This window comes from Bubalus bubalis, chromosome 11 (genome assembly GCF_019923935.1).
Source record: "Bubalus bubalis isolate 160015118507 breed Murrah chromosome 11, NDDB_SH_1, whole genome shotgun sequence".
Lineage (NCBI taxonomy): Eukaryota > Metazoa > Chordata > Mammalia > Artiodactyla > Bovidae > Bubalus > Bubalus bubalis.
In genome coordinates this window covers 48574866-48598479 of record NC_059167.1, presented here as the reverse complement: position 1 = coordinate 48598479, position 23614 = coordinate 48574866, and the positions used below count along the sequence as shown (strand labels likewise).

General features: G+C 37.5%; 1 protein-coding gene and 1 non-coding gene across 3 annotated transcripts in view; one reads left to right on the top strand and one right to left on the bottom strand.

Annotated features, from left to right (window-relative positions):
* The window catches only part of PRTG (protogenin), a 156826-nt gene that overhangs the window by 98137 nt on the left and 35075 nt on the right, over positions 1 to 23614 (top strand). The gene's annotated exons all lie outside the window — the stretch shown is intronic.
* Positions 14734 to 14804, bottom strand: TRNAE-UUC. The gene has a single exon. It is a non-coding gene; the product is annotated as a tRNA-Glu (tRNA).

The following is a 23614-nucleotide window of genomic DNA, read 5'->3' as shown; positions in this document are numbered from 1 at the left end:
TCTAAAACATCCCATTACTAAAAAAAATACTGTTTCATTAAGACAATAAAAAAGATTTTTGTTTGACAATTTGCAACTACCTCTAATTAAAGACAGAATGTTTGTAGGTTAATGAAACTGTAAAAACTATACAAAAGTTATAGTTAATCATCTGTTTATCTTTTCTTAAATTCTTTTTCTTGGATGAAAGGTAATCTTCCATTTTAAAATATTTTTGATACTCTCTGGACAAAATTAGAGACCTATACTTTCTGTTTGGAAAAAATCTTGCCCAGCTGTTAAGTCTTAACTCTTCTGGGAGTATTTTTGTGATCCCAAATGGAATCAGGCTTTCCAGTAGTACATCATGTACAATACACTGGTACAGAAGCACTTGGCACTGACAGAGGAAAAGCATCAGATGACTAAGTTTCGTGTCTACTGCCTCAATTTAACTTACAAGTTCCACAGTTTATTAACAAATCCTGGTTGTTTGCCTCAATAGAGATAATAATAATAGTTATTTTAGAATGTTAGGAAGATTAAGTAACATAATACACATAAGAGTTAACATTGCATTGTAAATTGCATTGTAGGTCCTCAACAAATGTTAGCTGTCATAACTGTTTTTAAAATGGTTCTCCCAGGATGAAGTCTGAAAATCTGGATTTAAAAAAATTTTTTTCCCATGTTACCTTCCATGATCATTAGATATGGAAACCACTACTTCTTGAGCTTTAATATATCTGTATGAATTTACCCAGGAACCTTGTTAAAATTTACTATGTCTGGGTGAAGCTGGAAATTTTTGTATTTCTGCCCATTTTGAGAAGCAAGGGTCTAGACCAGGACTAGGCAGATTTTCTCTGTAATTAGCCAGATAGTAAATATTTTAGGCTTTGTGGGTGCTATGAGCTGAATGTTTTATGTTCCCGCCAAATTCATATGGTGAAACTCTAATCTCTAATGTGACTATATTTGAAGACATAGCCTTTGAAAGTGTGATAAATGTTGAATGAGGTCATGAGTGTGGGGCCCTAATCTAATAGGGCTGGTGTCCTTATAAGAAGAGGAAGAAAAAAAAGAAGAGGAAGAATTACCAGAGCGCTCTCTCCATCATGAGACAGTGAGAAAGTAATAGTCTAGAAGCCAGGAAGAGACTTCTTATCAGAAACAGACTCCTGCCACACGTTGATCTTGGACTTCCCAGTCTCCAGAACCTTGAGAATATAATTTCTGTTGTTTGAGCCATCCAGTCCATGGCATTTTGTCATGGCAGCCTACGCAGATGAATACTGTGGGCCATATGGTCTCTTCCGCAAATGCCTGACTCTGGCACTATAGCACAAAGCAGCACAGAAAAGTCATAAATGTATGGATGTTGGTTATGGTCCAATAAAGGTTTATTTATGGAAAATGAAATTTTTAAAAAATATTTATTTGTCTGTAGTGGGTCTTAGTTGTGGCACCTGGGATCTTTGGTCTTCATTGCAGCATGCAGACTTTCTAGTTGCTGCATTCAAACTCTTAGTTGTGGCATGCGAACTCTTAGTTGGGATATGTGGAATCTAATTCCCCAACTAAGGATCAAACCCGGGCCCCCTGCATTGGGAGCATCTTAGCCACTGGACCACCAAGGAAGTCCCTGGAGACTGAAATTTGAGTTTCATGTAATCTTTGATGTGTCATAAAATATTGTTTAAAATTTTTTTCTGACCACTCAAAAATGTGAAAACCATTTTTTAGCTGGCAGGTTACCCAGAGGCAGTAGGCCATGTTGCTATGGTTTGGCAATTCCAGGTGTAGACTTGATAGTCTTTGCCTTTCAAAATGTGGTCCCAGGATCAGCAGCATAATGTGAAATTTTATTTAAATGTTGAATTTCAGGTTTCCCGTCCCTTCCCCAGATCTACTGAATCAGAGTCTCCACTTTAACACAATTACTAGGTGACTAGTATGTACATAAAAGTGGAAACACTGGTACCTAGTACAGTAATATTTTTCCTAAATAGCCATGTTAATTTTTTATAACTTAATAACTCTTAGTTCTAGTTTGTTATTCTTGTTGGAAATCTTCATAAATTTATTTTTGTGCCTTCTAGGTGCCTATAATTGTCAAGCCAATGATAGTTTTTAATTTTGTTACTGCTGAACCTCTGTTTAGTCCATGTTTATTGTGCTTTTTATTGTTTATCTTGTTTCCAGTCACAGTTCCCCATACTTCTCAGCTTGTTGATGTTGTTCAGTTGCTGAGTTACGTCCAAATGTTTGTGGGTCGCAACAGCAGCTCTTCAGCTGCAGCTCATGAACTGCAGCTCTCCAGGCTTCCCTGTCCTTCACTATCTCCTGGAGTTTGCTCAAACTCATGTCCATTGAGTCAATAATGCCATCTAACCATCTCATCCGCTGTTGCCCCTTCTTCTCCTGCCCTCAGTTTTTCCCAGCATCAAGGTCTTTTCCAGTGAGTCAGCTCTTTGCATCAAGTGGCCAAAATATTGGAGCTTCAGCTTCAGCATCAGTCCTTCCAATGAATATTCAGGGTTGATTTCCTTTATATAATAAAATTCCTTTAGAAAACAGCTTATTCTGTTGCTTTAAATCACTTTACACAAGGTTCAGTGGTCAAGAATCCGCCTGCTAATGCCGGAGACTCAGGTTTGATCTCTGGGTCAGGAAGATCCCCTGGAGAAGGAAATGACAACCCACTCCAATATTCTTGCCTGGGAAATCCCATGAATAGAGGAGCCTGGAGAGCTGTAGTCCATGGGATCATAAAAGAGTCAGACATTGCTGCTAAGTCGCTTCAGTCGTGTCCGACTCTGTGCGACCCCATAGACAGCAGCCCACCAGGCTCCCCCGTCCCTGGGATTCTCCAGGCAAGAACACTGGAGTGGGTTGCCATTTCCTTCTCCAATGCATGAAAGTGAAAAGTGAAAGTGAAGTCGTTCAGTCGTGTCCAACTCTTAGCGACCCCATGGACTGCAGCCTACCAGGCTCCTCCGTCCATGGGATTTTCCAGGCAAGAGTACTGGACTGGGGTGCCATTGCCTTCTACTTAGTGACTAAACAACAAGCAACAACTGTAACAACAACAAGCAACAATTGTAAAAATCTGATATTCACCAGATCAGCAAATTTGGAAATTTTTACTGTGCAGACTCTCTTCAAAAATCATTTACAAAATGTTAGGTAATATTGATCACATATCTGAAAAACAAACTATTTTAACATATAAGGGGGAAGGTATTTGAACCTTTGACTCATGCCTGTCTTTAAGCCAGTTCCATAACTGTCTTAAAGTGTTCTAATTTATCCTTCATTTTGATTGAGGAAACTCTCAGGAGACATCTTGTCATAAATCTAATGACATATTCTGTCCCCTGAGAAAGCCTAGTTAGTCTTGATTTGGTCAGTAACTGTTACAGTGCCAATTAGATGATCAGAGAAATAAAGGAAATACAACCATGGATTCCATAAACCCATAACACAAACTGTTCTTTGAATCCACAGCATGAAGCCAGGAGCATTTAGTAGTCACTCAAATGGAGAATATTTTTTAACTCACTCAGCTGCTATTATTGAACTTTATGATGGGCCCTGAGAGTTGCAGTACTCTTTGTAAAGCATTCATTTTAGCACTGTGTGAGTACAGTGAGTACAGTGTTTTATGGAACTTAATAGGTCTCGGATAAAGAGGCTCCTATGAAATATGGAATGAGGTTCGTGACATTGTACAGGAGACAGGGATCAAGACCATTCCCATAGAAAAGAAATGCAAAAAAGCAAAATGGCTGTCTGGGGAGGCCTTCCTTACAAATAGCTGTGAAAAGAAGAGAAGCGAAAAGCAAAGGAGAAAAGGAAAGATATAAACATCTGAATGCAGAGTTCCAAAGAATAGCAAGAAGAGATAAGAAAGCCTTCTTCAGCGATCAATGCAAAGAAATAGAGGAAAACAACAGAATGGGAAAGACTAGGGATCTCTTCAAGAAAATCAGAGATACCAAAGAAACATTTCATGCAAAGATGAGCTCGATAAAGGACAGAAATGGTATGGACCTAAGAGAAGCAGAAGATATTAAGAAGAGATGGCAGGAATACACAGAAGAACTGTACAAAAAAGATCTTCACGACCCAGATAATCACGATGGTGTGATCACTCACCTAGAGCCAGACATCCTGGAATGTGAAGTCAAGTGGGCCTTAGAAAGCATCACTAGGAACAAAGCTAGTGGAGGTGATGGAATTCCAGTTGAGCTATTCCAAATCCTGAAAGATGATGCTGTGAAAGTGCCGCACTCCATACGCCAGCAAATCTGGAAAACTCAGCAGTGGCCACAGGACTGGAAAAGGTCAGTTTTCATTCCAATCCCAAAGAAAGGCAATGCCAAAGAATGCTCAAACTACCACACGATTGCACTCATCTCACACGCTAGTAAAGTAATGCTCAAAATTCTCCAAGCCAGGCTTCAGCAATATGTGAACCGTGAACTTCCTGATGTTCAAGCTGGTTTTAGAAAAGGCAGAGGAACCAGAGATCAAATTGCCAACATCCGCTGGATCATAGAAAAAGCAAGAGTTCCAGAAAAGCATCTATTTCTGCTTTATTGACTATGCCAAAGCCTTTGACTGTGTGGATCACAATAAACTGTGGAAAATTCTGAAAGAGATGGGAATACCAGACCACCTGATCTGCCTCTTGAGAAATCTGTATGCAGGTCAGGAAGCAACAGTTAGAACTGGACATGGAACAACAGACTGGTTCCAAATAGGAAAAGGAGTTCGTCAAGGCTGTATATTGTCACCCTGTTTATTTAACTTATATGCAGAGTACATCATGAGAAACGTTGGACTGGAAGAAACACAAGCTGGAATCAAGATTGCTGGGAGAAATATCAATAACCTCAGATATGCAGATGACACTACCCTTATGGCAGAAAGTGAAGAGGAACTAAAAAGCCTCTTGATGAAAGTGGAGAGTGAAAAAGTTGGCTTAAAGCTCAACATTCAGAAAACGAAGATCATGGCATCCGGTCCCATCACTTCATGGGAAATAGATGGGGAAACAGTGGAAACAGTGTCAGACTTTATTTTTCTGGGCTCCAAAATCACTGCAGATGGTGACTGCAGCCATGAAATTAAAAGACGCTTACTCCTTGGAAGGAAAGTTATGACCAACCTAGATAGCATATTCAAAAGCAGAGACATTACTTTGCCAACAAAGGTTCGTCTAGTCAAGGCTATGGTTTTTCCTGTGGTCATGTATGGATGTGAGAGTTGGACTGTGAAGAAGGCTGAGCGCCGAAGAATTGATGCTTTTGAAGTGTGGTGTTGGAGAAGACTCTTGAGAGTCCCTTGGACTGCAAGGAGATCCAACCAGTCCATTCTGAAGGAGATCGGCCCTGGGATTTCTTTGGAAGGAATGATGCTAAAGCTGAAACTCCAGTTCTTTGACCACCTCATGCGAAGAGTTGACTCACTGGGAAAGACCCTGATGCTGGGAGGGATTGGGGGCAGGAGGAGAAGGGGACGACAGAGGATGAGATGGCTGGATGGCATCACTGACTTGATGGACATGAGTCTGAGTGAACTCTGGGAGTTGGTGATGGACAGGGAGGCCCGGTGTGCTGTGATTCATGGGGTCGCAACGAGTCGGACACGACTGAGCAACTGATCTGATCTGATCTGATCTGATGCTTTCTTGGGGCTGGTCTCTTTGGCTGTACTAGGAGGCTTATAACACAGAAGCTCTTTGGCTTTGGAAATCAGTTGAACTCCATTTAGAAATTACTGAAAATGAGCTGCAGTTACCATTAAATTAGTGTAAATTAATTACCAGCAAATCAGTTGCAAAATTGAAACCATCCCCACAACATTCAGTTTTGACTTGTGTGAGTTCTTATAACTCCTCACGAAGACATTGCCTGAAAGATAGTGCCAGTTAGAAATGCAAAATTTCTGATATTAAGGTTAATACAATACACATTTTTCTCAGAAGTTTCTGTGTGTGTTCTCTGTTATTCCCTGTTACTTTTAAAATGAAAAAATTAGGATATATTAATCTAATGCACATACTCACCAGGCCCTGGATTGGACATAAGGAACCTGAATGTAAGATGGCATGTCTGCCTCCAAAGTGTTTATCTTCAGCCTGGAGACCCTATCAGCGTTCATAGGAAAATGTGCTGATAAAATTGAGATGTGATCAGAGTATTTGGTAAGCATGAAGGATAAATGACTAATTTTACTATATGACGAAAACTTCCCCAGTTGAAAAGTGGAGGAAAATCATTCCAATTATAGGAGCTCAAAATGTACAAAAAGATTAAAAGAGGTAGCTTCATTGGTTTGTTACGGCTAAATCATGGGTTGCGTGGGTGGGAGCTGTGGAGACTAAAACCATGGAATTAACTAGGGCTGGTGTTTTAAGGACCCTGCATACCATAAAAAGTTATTTAGTCTTTCTCTTATATTGTATAATAAATAGTGAAGAGCCATCAAATTTTGAAGTGAGAAAATGACATGCCTTGTTTAGACAGATAACTGGTAATGATACTGTAAAGGATAGATTTAGAGAATCAGTGAACATGGGCCCAGGAGAGGGCTACCAAAGACAGGAAATCAATGAAATGGTTGTTGAAATAATCTAAAATAATAAGATAAACTAAAACAGTTCATTGGAGAGAAGGCAGGTGTGAAATTTTGGGGGCTTAGAACTTGACTCATTACATGTGGGCCTGATGGAAGACCTTCATGTATAGCTATTATGCCTAAGGGATCTATGAAAAGATGTGCAACATCATTAGCCATTACAGAAATGTAAAGTAAAAAATTTTAACTATAGTAGGATACCACTGCATACATATTAGAATGACTAAAAAATTTGTAAATGTCAAAACTGCCAATAACAAATGCTGACATGGATACAGAACACCTGGAACTCATATGCATTATTGTAGGAATGCAAAATGGTACAGCCACTCGGGAAAACAGTTCAGTGCTGTCTTATGAAATTAAATATGCCTGTGCCATGTGACTCAGCAGTCCCATCCTACATGTTTACCCTAGAAAAATGAAAATACATGTTCACACAAGAACCTATACACAAAATGTATAGCTCAATTTACTGTTCCCACAAACTGGAAACAGCAGTTGTCCTTCACTGGGTGAGTAAATAAACTGTGATATAGCCATATAATTGAGTTACTCCTCAGCAGTGGAAAGCAATGAAGTCTATGGCTACTTGCAATAGTTTGTTGATGGATATCACTGGCATCATGCTGAATGAAAGAATCCATTCTCAAAATACACGCTGTATTATTCCAATTATGTGACATTCTTGAGAAGTCAAAACTATTGGGATGGAGAACAGATCAGTGATGGCCATAAATTAGGGGTGGGAGCGGGGTTAACTACAAAGAGGCAGCACTGGCCATTGATACTATGAAATTGTTCTGTTTTCTGATTGTGGTGGTGGTTGCATAAACCTGTACATGTGTTGAATAGAACCATACACCACCAAAAGGTCAGTTTTTTCAATTTAAAATAGAAGAATGAAGTCTTGAGATCAGATGGCCAGGGTTTGAATTCTAGCTGTCCTCACACTTGGTGTGATCTTGGTTAAGTTACTGTACCTCCATAAACCTCAGTTGGCACAGTGTCCAGGATATTGAGGATTAAGTGTACTAGAACGTGCTGAACCCTCAACACAGTGCTCTTGTACATAGTAAGTGCTTAGTAGCTGTTAGCTGCTTATAAATCTAATTAGGTGAAGAGGAAGTTGGACTGATTTTCAAGAGTCCTGAATGGATGGTACTTCACTGGAGTAGAGCTTCAGGAGTAAGACCAGGTTTGGAAAAGTGGGAGATTATTTAGTTCAGTTTTGCTTGTATTGGGTTGAAAAGTTTGATATTCTGGTGGAGATGTCTCTAGGAGCTTAATATATGGTTTTGATTTCAGAAGATCTGAGATAGTGAATCACTGCTGTACAGTTTGGAATTAAGCCTACACACTGATGCTGTCCTGCTCCAAGGGACCCAACATCTTTTTGTCTGAGCTACAAAGATTTGAGCGGAAGAAACCATTTGTCAGCATAATTGTAAAATGAAAGACATTTTCAGGAAATGTTTTTCCTGAAAGGTCATTTTCAGGAAAGTGAGGCACTTTCAACAAATCTCATTGAAATTTCAGATGAGATCATATTTATATTCTTAATTTGGTATAATTCTAAACATCAGTTTTTTACTTGCTGCAAAAGATAAAAGAATTTTGATTAAGAAGGAAGCAAAAGGGATCAGGCAAACCATTGCTGCTTTATTATGGGAGAAATATAGCTAGCAAATTCCAAATTGTATTTTGAATTGTAGCAGATCACAGAGGTTATTTTGCGCTCTTCAGTGTTTGAAAGACATTTTTTAATTTTTTTGGTAACTCAGTTGAATGCAATAACAATACTGTTACAATTTGTATTTCTGCCTCTTAAATTCAGAGGACTGCAGAGAGTGTTAAAATGACAATGCCCCATGAAAGAACAAATGCCTTTTACTCTTGTGCTGTATATTGCGTTGTCTTAAAATTGTATCAGTGGCACCTTACGGGATGTTACATTCAATTTTATTTCCCACTTTAGAAAAGATCATTTTGGTGAGAGAAAAGAAAGGGAGCAATAAATGCTTATATTTTCTTAAATATTTTTCTCCTTGTTTAAAAATTAAGGTTCAACTTTCCGTATCAAAACCAAAAAAAAAAAATTGGGAAAAGAATTTTGATGGTTTTTCCTGGACTTTTATATGCTTAGTCTTGAATAGTCATCACCTTTCGAAATACTCTAAAACATGAAAAGCTCTGTGAAAAACATCTGTCTTGTTATTAAATGAGGTGTAATTTGTGAACAAAAACCTTACTCCTTTTTTTTTTTTTTTAAAAGATAAAGCAAAGTTGTTTTTTTCCCAAGAACAAAATCGGTGCATTTGCCTAAATGGTCATCACTTTTGTAGGTTTGAAGTTGTTTTACTGCTTTAGCAGCTGTGTGTAAGTTTTCTAGCAGACAATAGTGGTGGGAAGGGGGGACCCAGTTGCATCTGGTTTCTCTTTGTAAAATGCCTGAAAAGTTGATATTTAGTACTTTTCTTGAGAAAGAGGTTCATTGGTAGAAGAACTTTTTAGTACCTAAATTAGCTTGGTGTGTTTCATATGCCTATGTTTTGTTTTCTTAAAAAAAAAAAAATGGGGAGAGAAAGAAAAGAATAAAGAAAATCATCTACCCTAAAACTGCATAGCACAGATAACCCTTTGACCTTTGGCACTGGGTAAAGATTTACAGTACTTGTGGAGCCTCACTTCTCATGCCTGACTGAAAAGAATCCTAAATAAAGTAAGGCCCCTGTGGAGATGGAGAAAATAAGCAGGGTAAGGAAGTGCCATTATTTCAAGTAGCTCTGTTTTTGTTTTTGTTTTTTTTTTTTAACCAGTTTATGAAGTGAAATACAAATTGTGATATGTTTCCAGTTTTGAGTCTTAATGTCACTTAAGTATGAGGTCTGATGTTACAGTAGTTAAAGAGTTGGGGATGCAGGAAGCAAAGTGTCCTTCTCCATTTCCTTCATTCTCAGCAAATATCCCTTCCTGCTGCCTTCCTCAAAGTAAATTTCCACCTGAAATTTCTTTAGGGCAATATCTCTTCTTTAGGGAAAGCAAAACAACAGAAAGCTTTAAAAAAAAAATGCGCTATTGAAATACAGATGAGAATGGGAATTGCCAGTTGTTTCTTTCTCTGTATGTTAAGTGCTCAAGTTTTATTTCAGATATCAAATATAAAAAGGGTATGAGAACAAAATTATTTCCATGGTTTGTGTCCCGAAAAAGTATTCTTAAAATTTTATTTTATTCAAGTATAGTTGATTCACACTGTTGTGTTAATTTCTGCTGAATGGCAAAGTGATTCAGTTTTATATATCACTTTGTCATTCTTTTTAAAAATATTCTTTTTCATTATGGTTTATCACAGGGTACTGAATATAGTTCCCTGTGCTCTACAGTTAGGACCTTGTTGTTTATCCATCCTGTATATAATAGTTTGTGTCTGCTAATCCCAAATTCCCAATCTATCCCTCCCCACAGAAAAAGAATTTTTAACTTCATTCCAAATGACAAAAATTAAGATCTTTGAAGAAACTTTTACTATCTAATGATGTTCACATCTATTTAATAATTAACTAACTTCTTTACATTGAATCTTTATGTATCTCTCTCCTAAAATATTCCAGTACTCTCTATAACCCTTTGTATTTATATTTCGAAGGTTGTTAAGTTTATCTTCTGTTACCTTTTCTGCTTCCTTTCTACATGTGCTAATAAAACCTCATTAAAATGGTAACAAATGAAAGCCATGTTTCCTTGGTATTAGGAAGACACTCATTATTATTGATCAGCTCTTGACTGTTTTATAGTGCAGAACATTCCCAGTGGTAATTTTATGAATGAAGGAAAAACTTCAGTAAGCCTTTTCTTCTTATTTTTAAAAATATGTAAAGCATGATAAAATGCTTTATGTGGATTGCAAACAGTTTTCCTTCCAGAAGGGAAAACTCTTGTTGTAGGAAATTAAATTAGTGCTATCCATTAATTGTCAACCTTCAGACCACTCTGGAAGTTTCTGGTCAATGTAAAGAATCTTTAGATGTGTGAGGTCTTTAAAAATCTAAGTAAGTTAAAGGAGAGAAGGTTTTTTAAATACCACATTAGCACATGAAAGAAACTTCAGAGTGGATAGAAAAAAACATTTGCTGCATAGCAGTAATTATACTTGAGGGTTTTGTTTTTTGTTTTAAGCTTGTTCTTAAAAAAACTTAGTGCAAATGAAATGTTAAGCTTTGTACCAATTATACACACCGTGAGGTAGAGGGGAGCTATAAGACAGGCATTGCTATAGGAAAATATTTTTATATCTTAACGCTTTAAAAGTATTTTTGTATGTTTCATAATGTATATAAAAGGACAGTCACATATGTATATATTATAAAGGGTGTATATGAGTATGCTTGCTAGAAAAAATTATTAATGGGTAAAATGAAAAAAATTCTAAAATAGAGAATTGGTTATTTCTAAGTAACTACCCAAATTATGAAGCTTTACAACAAGAAGAGGAAATAGACATTATAATCAAATCACCATATAAATTATATTAATAATTGTAAGCTTTTGTAGGTGCTGTGGTAGAAAAGTATACAGAGTTGTAAGTTATAGGGAACACTATATAGTTTGCTAGTAAGGATCTGGTTACGTTTCCCTGAGAAATTGATAATGAATTAAGATCTAAAGGATAACAGAAGTTAACTAGGTGAAAGACCCGGATGGGATAATGAAAGATTTAAAGGAGGCATGGCATAAACCATAGTCATAGACTAAGAATCAAAACAGGCTAAATACTGGTATATTTTCCTATTTAAACAACTTGACTTATCATTTGATTTGGATAAGCTGCTGTGATATCATAATCCTGACAGAGTTTATTGATATTGTACTTTTCCATTTTGAGATGTTTGAACTCTTGAAAGATTTTGCACAATATCTCAGAATGTAGGCTGCCCTATAAGCAGAGGCTTCTTAAGTTGGCCAAGATAGCAAAACTCTATTGACACTTACCTTATTATAGAAGCTAGAGTGGATGCTTCAGCTGAAGGTGAAAATGGCATCTTAGCTTTCTCAGCATGCCAGACGTTAATAATAACTTAGGAAATCTATGCATACAGTAGGCATCACATGTTGCCTGTTTATCACAGTTGATACATCTTTCCTGGTAGAATATGTAAATATATCTAGCTTGACATTATTGAAAATTTATGTACCTCCTAACTTCCTTCTAAGGAAGATTTGAAGTAACTCAATATAGAAACACAAAATTCAACAAAATTAAAAAGAAATAGGTGATGTAAGGCCAGAGTTAGTGAGGGTTTGGGATTAAAGAACCACTCATATTAATAGTGGGAGTATAAATTGATACACGGCTTTTCTAGAGATAATTAGGCAACTCCAAAAGAGGGTAGAATAATAAATACACACTCTTTTACCCAACAACTCCATTAACAGAACCTGCCATAAAAAGGTATTCTAAACATGCACAAACATTTAACCACAGAGATGCTCACTGTAGTATATGGGGTCATTTCTAACTGTGAAAATCTGGAGAAAACTGAAATAGTCAATTTTTTGTTGTTGTTTAGTCGCTAAGTTGTGACTCTTTGCGACCCCATAGACTGTAACCCTCCTGGCTCCTCTGTCTCTGGAATTTCCCTGGCAAGAATCCTGGAGTAGGTTGCCATTTCCTCCTCCAGGGAATCTTCCCGATTCAGGGACCGAATTGGTGTCTCTTGCTTGGCAGGCAGATTCTATACCGCTGAGCCACCTGGGAAGCACTACAGAGGTTTAATAAAATAAGCTATGGTACATCCATACAGTTTGAATAAATGTAGACATTAGAAAGAATTTTTTAGGATAATATTTAATAATATGAATAGTTATCCATAATATATTAACTGAAAAAGGTTATAAAGTACAAAATATACTGAATATGGGTGCATATGGATAGGAAATGGAAGGAAAAACATAACACTAGTGTTCACAGTGCTTATCTCTAGGTGCTAGTTTTAAGAATATTTTTTTTTTATTTCTTCTTTTGGCTTGTCTGAGTTATATAAATTTTCTGTAATAGATATATTTTATCATAATGAGAAAAAACAGTAATCTGGATGACCAAGTATGATGATTTTTAGTATGGTTTCCCTTTCTTGAATACACTCCCACTCTTTTCATAAAAATGGCCTTTTGTCTCAGAAGAAAAATCATGGCAGATGGGCCTTAATTCTGACCCTACAAAACTATAGAAACTACTTTGGAACACTCTTTTTCAAAGGCCCATTTCTCTATGCACATATCCACTCTGAGAAATTACAGTGATTGTTTCAATTGTTTTCTCTTTCAATTGTATTAATTCTCTTTCCCATGTTGACTGAATTGCACACTTTATGGCCATGATTTCTTAGTTTACGCTGTTCTCAAGCTGTGTGTATTACAAATTGGCATTCCATTGTGAGTCGTTGAGAGTTAAGGAAAGAATCTGTATTTGCATTACTTATACACAGAATCTCAGATATTTCTAGAAATCTTTTAAGAACCTAAAACCGTATTGGTACTTTGCATTGTCTTGTCAGGCTAGAGTTCATTACAAACATTAATATGGATAAACGTAGATAAATAGATAATAGAGAGAGAATTCCCCACTAAGAAAATTACACTGTTCTGGAGTTAGGAAAGCTTTTGAAACTATGTGAGTGTGTGAAAGTCGCTCCTATGTCTGACTAGTTGTGTCCGACTCTTTGCGACCCCATGGGCTCTACAGTCCGTGGAGTTCTCCAGGCCAGAATACTGGTGTGGGTAGCCGTTCCCTTCTCCAGGGTATCTTCCCCAACCCAGGGATTGAACCCAGATCTCCTGCATTGCAGGCGGATTCTTTTACCAGCTGAGCCACGAGGGAAGCCCTATGAAATTTCAGACTATGAAAGCCCTATGTGAAACTATGAAATCTAACAAAATTTGCAGTTACAAAAAATGTGGATTTTAAGATTTATTTCCCTTAATAAAACCAAAACCCTATGTTAAAGTCATAGTCTGACCTGTATAATAGTCTTCCCAAAAACAGTTAGTCTGAATCTGACAGTGAGGAAACAATTATTATAGATAAATCCAGATGTGAGATAGTCTGTAAAACATCTGGACAGGATTCTTCAAAGAATGTCATTGTTACGAAAGATAGGAAAAGGACAGGGAACAGTTCTAGATAAAGCAGCAGTGATCCTTAGTTGGATTTAGGAATTGCGGATGAGGGATGCAAAGGGTATTATCAGTAGGAAATTTAAAAACAAACTATATATCAGATAAAATCGTGTTTTTGTTAAATCTACTGGATGTAATAATGGTATTGTAGTTATATAAGCGAGGATGTCCTTGTTCTCAGGGGAATCACGTTCAAGTATTTAGGTGTAAAGTATACTGATTACAAAAGAAAAACTGTGTATATGTATACTTGTACATATGCACATACAAATAAGAGAATAATAAATAAGGAAAATACATCAAAATGTTTAAAAAATAATTTAAAAGGTTAAAAAAGCACTGTGTGTGTTCAGTTGCTTCACTTGTGTCCACCTCTTTGTGACCTTACAGGCTGTAGCCTACCAGGCTCCTCTGTCCATGGGATTCTCTAAGCAAGAATACTGGAATGGGTTGCCATGCCCTCTTCCAGGGGCTCTTCCCAACCCAGAAATTAAACCCATGTCTCCTACATTGCAGACGGATTCTTTACAAAATGCCCTGTGCTGTGTGGTTAATCAGTTCCTTCAAATTGAGAGTGGTTATACAATGATTATGCACATGGTTAAAACAAAAGCACTTATGAAATAACTGATTATATAAAACAGTTTTCTAGTGATATGTGGGATATTTAAAAGTTATGTCAAGTGGTATACATTGTAATATAATTTTACCTACTGAGAAATAAAGTTCAGAAAATCAGATTCTTCATTATCCTGCAGAGTAGCCCCTCCAGTTAAAGCTTATTTGAGGAACTAAAAAAAAAAAATTATTTCTTTAAACAACTAAATGTTTCTTCTATCCATGGAATATTTATAAAATGATATTTATAATAATGTATCTCTTTTGTGTGTGGGGGCGTGGTCCACCACATGGCTTGTAGGACCTTAGTTTCCTAACTGGGAATTGAACCCAAGCCACAGCAGTGAAAGCGCTGCATCCTACCACTGGACCACCAAGGAATTCCCTATAATAATATAGTTCAGGTTGAATGTAAGAAAACTTAGGTCTTCTGTTGAATATTTTATTTACCAGAAAATATTTTTAGTTTAATTCCTCATGCTCAAATTGTTTCTAATTCTCTATCATATGTGTTGAAAACTATTTAAAGATTTATTGAATAACTGCCAAGCACTCTCAAACATTTTCAGTGTCTTTCAGTACCTGAAAGACTTAAGATTTATATAAAATTTGGGTGGACCACTTATAGCCAAGTAACATGGTAATGACCTGCACCTGCTTGTATCAAAGAACTCTCAGAATTCTCTTATCTGTTAACATCAAAATCAATTTCAAAGTGATAAATTCAGCAAAGATGAAATAAATTGCTGTAACAGTGCTTTTTGTGAGTTCTAAAGGAGATATAAATAAATAACACAATAATGTTTTATCACTATCACTGATGAAGCTTATATTTCACCAGCTTGCATTTCATACTTGAGAAGAAATTTTAGACTGGTTTCAAGCTGTCTACCTGCTTCTCTCCCATCCTGTAAGCATGCTTTTAATTGCCGAGGGCTGAGATTTGGAGGAATGGTTATCAAGCCACAGATGTTTTCGCCATGAAACTCTGCACCTCCAACCAAGTCACCGTGGTTCAGGAGATGATAGATTGTATTTTCATGTTGCCTCACAAAAAGGTCAAAATGGCATGGTGAGCCCATGACAGTGAAAGGGAGAAATGTTAGTCCTGGAAGGAAATTTATTTCATGGCTTCAGGGGAAATGTGGTTGTCATGAATAGGCTCTCTCTGTCAGTCTATAAAAATATTGTTTGTAAGGCAATGATGTATGTCAGACAGACAGTGTCTGTGTGTTGGCAGACAGAGCAGCTACTTAAACAAATGCTAAGCCAAGTATAGTAGCATAAGTCAAGTACTTTGGATGTTTGTAGGGGTAAGGATTGCTCTTGATAGAAATATCAACATAAAGGAATTTACTTCATTTTCTGTAACAACTTTAAGTAAACTTCCTTTGAAAATTTTATAGCCTCTTAAAATGCCCCCCCCCCTCAATTCTGACACTTTTCTGGTGTTTGAAATTCTTGTCATTGGCAATTGCTCTGTTTTATTCATTTTTATTCATTCATTTATTCATTTTAAATTATTCAGGAACATATAGGTCGGGCTAGCCTTATTAACACTCCTCCTATAAGGATGTTATCAATTTTGAGACTGACAGAGCAGGTAAGCCCCTGCTCTTTTGGAGTCTTTCTTTTTCTCCTCCCAGCCTGCAGGAATTATCAACCATGGGCATAATTCCATGAATTGATGATTTGGTAAGAGAGGTTCAGTGGCAGTCAAAATTAGACAGTTGAGGTGATTTTCTTCCACAGAAATTCCCAAAGTGAAAGGAATGCCATAAAAAGAAGATAAAAGATCAAAAACTGTGTTTGTTGGAGTCTCCAGTATCTTTTTCAGATATGTTTTCTCAGTGTTTGGATGTAAATCAGATTCACTCATGGCCATATTGAAGTAGAAATCTTCAACCCCAAATATTTCTTATCCAGAGAGCCCCAAGTAATACATTTATCTAAAATGAAAAGTAGATTTTTTAAAAATAGACTTTTTAAAGTCTTGAAAATCTAATAGATATATAAAAATGAAATCACATAATTAAGAAAGAAATATCAGTATCACAATATAATTGGGAAAGCCTTATACTTCTGGATTTTGCTAAACAATCCCAGTCTTTTGGGGAAGGTTTTTAAAATAGAGGTGAACAATAGGGTAAACTTACTTTGGTAGGAAACTAATTCTCACACGTCATATACAAAGAACTTTCTTCCAAATTATCCTAAACGCAGTAGGAGAGGGGATGTTTTTACTGGGAGTGAGAGGTGTTATTTGTCTTCAGGCCCTTGGAGCGATGAGGTACAGAACAAAAGGAACTGAGTCATTTCAAGTTTAGACAAATACTCAACCAACAGCTTCCGTAGAGAGCTATTCTGCAGAACACATAAGGAAAGTTGGGAGAGTGGGGGATTTCCCACTCCATCTGCCATTCTATCCATTTTACACTCAAATAAATATTCTGTATTATCACAGAACAAATTTATAACATTTTTGGCATGGTGATCATACAAAAAAAAACTTTTCTTTAAATTTAAATTCAAATGAAGTGAAACTTTTAATATAGGTTTAAAATTTGCATTGTTTTAGCTAAAAGTCCTTTGCTTGTATCAGAACAGTAGCATGTTTATGTAAGGCATTATTTCAACCTTCGTGAACTAGCTTTTTCCATGCTTAACATGAATCTGATAATACAAGACAAAGAAACCCCTCTTAGAAGAGACTTGCTCTCCTAATTTGCAACATGGTTTAGAGAGAAGAGAAACACTAGTCTTTCACCCTTTAGATAACTTGAAGGCAAACCACATCATTCAAATGTGATTTGTGTTTTTGTTACTTTGCTTAAACATGGCATTTTAGAGTTATTTCACTCTGCTTTCCATTCCCACCCATCCCCCTTAGCATTTTTTTCTGCTCCTCTGCTGTTGGACCAGACTTGGTCTGGCCCCAGATTCTGTGTCAGAGGCCATGACCCAGGTGTCACAGTGGTCTGTACTGCTGGCCTCTTCTCTGAATAATTATATGGGGGTATTGTGTTAGAAGGACAGGCTTGGGGGCAGTGCAGTCACCCTGGCTATCCAGACCAAGGAGCTCTCCAGTCCAACCACAGGGGAACAATGGGTCTGAAAAGGCTCACACAAAACCTTGTAGCACAAAAGATTAAATTCAAAATGGACATTTGGCCAGACACTAGTTTCATCCCTGAAAATGTCACCTTTCTCACTTATTTTGAGCATTTCCTACTTATACAGTGTTCATATATTGACCTTCTAGCAGCAGATTTTCAGATTGCTACTTTCAGATTACCTTTGCATGTGTATTCTAATTTATTTGATTATTTTTAATCCTTTGAGGATATCTTGTGACACTGTTGCTAGTATAAGCAAAGCTTTCTTTAGCAGTGGTTTAAGTAAGTATTTTAAAGTAATACATAGTGATTTTTAAGGTAACTCTTTTTGTCCTCTTAAGATGTTTTATTAAACTGTCTGTAAATTGAACAAGTGGCAGGGGGCTGTCCAGAGGAGACGTGATTGCTTTACCTTCCTCTGGCCCTAGGAGGATTATTTTTCTCACCACCTGAGAAGTTTCCATTGAAGGATGGGTAATAAAACTCATTGTCTTCATGAGGTTTAAATGTTAGAAATGTCAGAGATGGACTCACTGCTGTGGAGTATGAGTTTTCTCATGGTCCTGATCTCAGGTTTTCCCTTAATTTTGTCCACCTCTGATCTGTCCACATGGGCCTGGCTCTTGTCAAGGCTTCTGGAGCCTCACCAGCAAGCCCCAGCCAGAAGAAACAGAGGCTTGGTTTTCATGACCCTGATGTTATCTCTTATTATTGTCCACAGCTAAATACTTTGTAAATAATTGTCTTCTAGTATGCATTGTCCAGGAAGCCAAACTTCTAGAAATGTCAGTATCATCGGAAAGAATCCATAAATGGTGTCCATTAGTTTTACCATCTGTCTTTATCACCAGTCAGAGAGCACTTGGTCTTTATAGCATTTGGGGGAAAGTATTGGTGTAAGAGCTTCCTACAAAGCGAGTCTTCTAGTTTTTACCTTCGAATCTGTGTCTCTTACGTCCCCTGCATTGGCAGGCAGGTTCTTTATCACTGGCACCATCTGGGAAGCCCCCAGGGTAGAATAGTGATCAAAATCCAGAAGAATTGAAACTCTTTAAATGTTTTCTCCTCAAAGTAAATTTTATTCCTTACTGGTTAAATGTATGATTATTTGGGTTTTTTTTTCCTAATTGTGTATTTGATTACTTTGAATGTATATTAATATCACCCACTTATTCAGAGCCTACTTTAGAGATAACCTAAACCCGGAATCAAGCCAGAAAAAGGGTTGAAGTCATAAAACCACTCAGTAGAGAGGATGACATTCTTTAGAATGTGTTCTCTTAATTTTACACTTGTACTCACATTTTGCTCTCTGATTTCTTAAACACCCTGATTATAAAACCATGGACCCCTGATTTTATCACATATCCCATAAGCACAGTATTGAAGCCAAAGGACAATAAAAGCAAGTTTTAAAAAGCCCAACTACTCTATGTTGTAGAAGATATACTAAGTGAAATTACAGTAAGCCCAGCTTATTTTTAGCATACTAAAGAATCAAAGAGGTTTGAAATAGATTGGGGGTTATTTTATATAGAAAAAGATGGTTAATTTTTTTTCCAGTTTTATTTATTTATTTATTTTACTTTACAATATTGTATTGGTTTTGCCATACATTGACATGAATCCGCCATGGGTGTACATGTGTTCCCCATCCTGAACCCCCCCCCTCACCTCCCTCCCCATCCCATCCTTCAGGGTTAATTTTTTGAGGGAAGTCAGTTTACTTATATAGAAGTATATTTATAAATTAAAAATAATAATTCTTATTTTATAGGGTTGTTGTAAGTATTATTTAAGATAAATGCAAATAAACACATAGTAGTTTGTTGGCATATCGGAGAAGGCGATGGCACCCCACTCCAGTACTCTTGCCTGGAAAAATCCCATGGACGGAGGAGCCTGGTGGGCTGCAGTCCATGGGGTTGCTAAGAGTCGGACACGACTGAGCGACTTCACTTTCACTTTTCACTTTCATGCATTGGAGAAGGAAATGGCAACCCACTCCAGTGTTCTTGCCTGGAGAATCCCAGGGACGGAGGGGCCTGGTGGGCTGCCGTCTATGGGGTCGCACAGAGTCGGACATGACTGAAGTGACTTAGCAGTAACAGTTTGTTGACATATAAAAGGTACTACATTTTCCCAACAATTCTTTAATATTATTATCACAGCAGTTCATATTTATTGTAGAACAGTTACAGGAAGCAAAGTAATAAAAATTTTGCCATATAGAGCCAGATACCACTATTAACATTTTGTTACACATCATAATAATAATGCATTTTCATTCCCTTCGTAACTCTGCCTCAGATGTCCCACCACTTCCTTGCTCCTTAACTCCATGTTTCCTGCTACCTCTAACCTCACCCCTTTCTGATGAATTTATTCTGTTAAAGGACCTAGATAACCAAATGTCATTCTTACCCTTGATGCTCTCTCTGCAGCTTTGGATATTGTCAACCAACCTTTTCTTGGCTTCCATGGTATTTTACTTTCCTGGTTCTCCTCATGAGTCTTCAAGTCCACGTCCCTTCCTGCCCTCAGTTTCTAGTCCTTGCTGTCTTTTCTGTCCTGTAACACCCCTTCTTCTGTGTGAATGACTGCTGAATGTGGTTCTTCATCCTTACTGTTGGCTCCAGTCCACACTTCCAGTCACCTGCTGGTCAGCTCCACTCCAGTGCTTCTCTGGCATCTCGGATTTGGCATGTCACTGGCTCCACCAAGCATATCCTCTTCTATTTCTGTCGGTCAACCCAGGCTGGAAACTCGGGAACTTCCTTACTCCTTCTTATTCATCCTTTCTCTCAACAGTCTCATTTAGTCAGCTATTTCCCAAGTATATGTAATAAAATCTGTGTCTAGCCTGGCTCTCAAAGCCCTCTGAGATCTCACCCCCAGCCCAGCTTTTCTTTGTGACCCTCACTCATGCACCCTATACTGAGCACTTCTTCATCACTCATCCTTGATCCTTGTGTTCCTGTCCCCAAACCTTTGTTTATACTCTTTCTATTGCCTCCATCTCTTTTTTCCCCATGCCTACTAAAAGGTCAAATTCTGATCAGATGCACTTCTGTGGTGTCCTCTCCATGCCCCAAACTACTAGTAAGCTTTCCCTCTTTTTTAATTCCCTTTAGAGTTCCAACAAATCTCTTTGCACCAGTTACTCCTATCTTGCATGGTGCTTATTTGTATCTTTGTCTTAACTCCCCTAGTACATTATTACCTAAACAAATTTGAGAGCAACTGAAATATTTCAATTTCGTAATCTTAAAGACAAGGAAACTGAAGGCCAGGATGGAGACTACCTTTGCAGCCACACTGCTACTAAATCCAAGATTAAAATCCAAATCCCCCAATTCTCAAACCAGCCCCCTCCTCTGCATTTATTTATTTAGAACTAAAAAGCACCTACTCAGTGCCAGACATTTTCCAAATCATTTTATGTATATAAACTCATTTAATCCCCATTTTATTGAGGAGGAAACTCAATGTGAACCCAAGTAGTCTTCTCTGCTCCCAGGGTCTGTCCTTTCACCATTATACCATTCTGCCCTTTTACATGAGAGGGAAGAGGGATTAGGGGTCATAAGATGCTTCTCGTTGTCATTCAGTCACTAAGTTGTGTCTGACTCTTTGCAACCCCATGGACTGGAGCATGACAGGCCTCCCTGTCCTTCACTATCTCCTGGAGTTGGCTCAGCTTCATGACCATTGAGTTGGTGATGCCATCCAACCATCTCATCTTCCGTTCACCCTTCTCCTCCTGCCCTCAGTCTTTTCCAACATCAGGGTCTTTTCCAGTGAGTTGGCTCTTTGCTTCAGGCCAAAGTGTTGGAGCTTCAGCTTCAGTGTTAGTCCTTCCAGTGAATAGTCAGTGCTGTTGTTTCTAATAATTAGTTTATTACTATCGGTATTTTTATCTGTATATCATTTTTATTTGTAGGTTATTATTATTGTTGATGTTATTATACACTGTCACTACTTTAAGTACTTCAAGTGAATCAGTTTCTGTCCTCCTCCCACCACCTCAAGAGAGAGATGCTTTATCATCATCACATCCATCATATAGATTACTTTAACAAAGGTAAAGAGAGAGAAAAGAAACTTCCCAAGTTACACAGTAATGACCAAGGTAAATTGGAATCCAGGCTGTCTGGGTCTGACATCTCAGCCCTTAACCCTTTTGCTAAACCATCTCTTAGCTTCCTAGTAGTGCTGAGCCATTAGATAAGTTGTCTTCCGTTTGTCTCAGCATCCTGTAGAGGACAAGTGACAAAAGCAACATCTCGTTCACAGGGTTTTTAACGTTCACATGAAATACTTCTGGGTATGACAAAAACTGATCCAGGGCAGCCCTTTCCCCTTTCTCCACCTTTGCATTTCATCAAGTCTTTATAATGTGGTGAAACTAAAGCAGTTGCCCTGGAGGAGGAAATGGCAACCCACTCCAGTATTCTTGCTGGGATAATCGCATGGACAGAGGAGCCTGGCCGGCTACAGTCTATGGGGTTGCAAAGAGTTGGACACGACTGAGCAACTGAGCATGCACAGTCAAAGCAGTAGCACATTTCCTGCATTTGAATTGCTCTTTCGTCAGTTTCAGTGGGTTTCAGAGTATCTCCCACCTTAATAGCTAGATGAGTCATCCTTGTCCTTACAGGCACACGGATGCCATCTAGTGATAGAGAAGAGAAATGCAAGTTATTTTAAGTAAAACCCTGGAAGAAGGCAGGGGTTTTTTGTTGTTGTTTTGTGGTCTTTGAAAACCTGTTGCAGTGAAAAGTGGGTAATATTATACCAACACTTTTAGTAGGTTACTTAAGATTTTGTGTCAAGATACAATTAACGCATGGTTGTTAAATCATATGATTTTAGAATAGAATTAAAGCAGGTTCTGTTTTAATCTTTGTGCATCTTTAGAAGACCTGTGCATTACAAGGAGTCTCATTGTACTGATCTTTGTTTTTTGGGTTTTTTTTGCTCCAAGTTGTTGTCGCTGAAAGGTAATAAACACCTAACTGTTAAAACTGGATATAATTAACAATAAATCAATTTGTTGTGTCCATCTGCTTGATGTATCTAATGCTAGTCCTCAGATTTTCCCATACTTCATTTATATTAAACAATCTACTGTTCTTCCATTAGGGAAGAAATCTATTAAGTTGCTTTCCTAAGCATTTATCTTCATCAGGTAGTTTCTTTGTTAGCACATGATAATGTATTCAATTAATATAGAAGACATAGGTGAAGGTGGATTTGACACTAAGAGGACTATACACCATGTGACGTGGTTGCCAGAACAGCAAGCATTCGTAGTGGCCATAAACACAAAACACAGCTCCTTCAATATGTGTACAACTCTGATACACATTTGAGGGCTTTTGCCAGCTCTGCGAACCTGGGAATGTTCATGAGGACAGAGGGTAGTTAGAGCTCAGCTTCATTGTCTGCTAATTGTTGATTTGCTGATATTCTGGATTCTGAACCTTGCTTGTATGAACGAATAGCCTTCATATCCATTTGCCTTCAGCAAGATGATTCCCAAATTTAAGTGCACCCTACTTTTGGTAGTGCCTTTTCTGTTATCCCAGGCAACTTTACTCACATAATGTCACATAATGACAGCAGTAATGTTGTCTTTACTAATTATAGGAACTGTACAAAGCCCTTAATAGGCATGATTTCATTTAATACTGTCAAAATTCCTATAAGTGATTATATCCCTATTTTCCAAATGAAAATAAAGCTTAGAAAACTAAGAAACTTATTCAAGGTTATATAGTTGGTAGACAGTACACATATTCATTTCATAGTCTATCCCTGTTGGCAGATTGAAATTAAGAGTTTTCTAATCCTTGAGTCTTCTGTAAAGTGCCTGACTTTTAGTAGACACTTGATAAATGTGTATTTGATACCTGTGAACTCTTTCTTGGCCAGCTAGACTTCTGGTTCTGATTCTCCCTTATGTGAAACAAACTCATATAGAAGAACTGATAGTGAGAATGAAACAAAGGGAAGAAAGAGAGGTGGGTCCTAGGACCAGTGGAGAAAAAATAAAAGGTAGAACCGTAGTC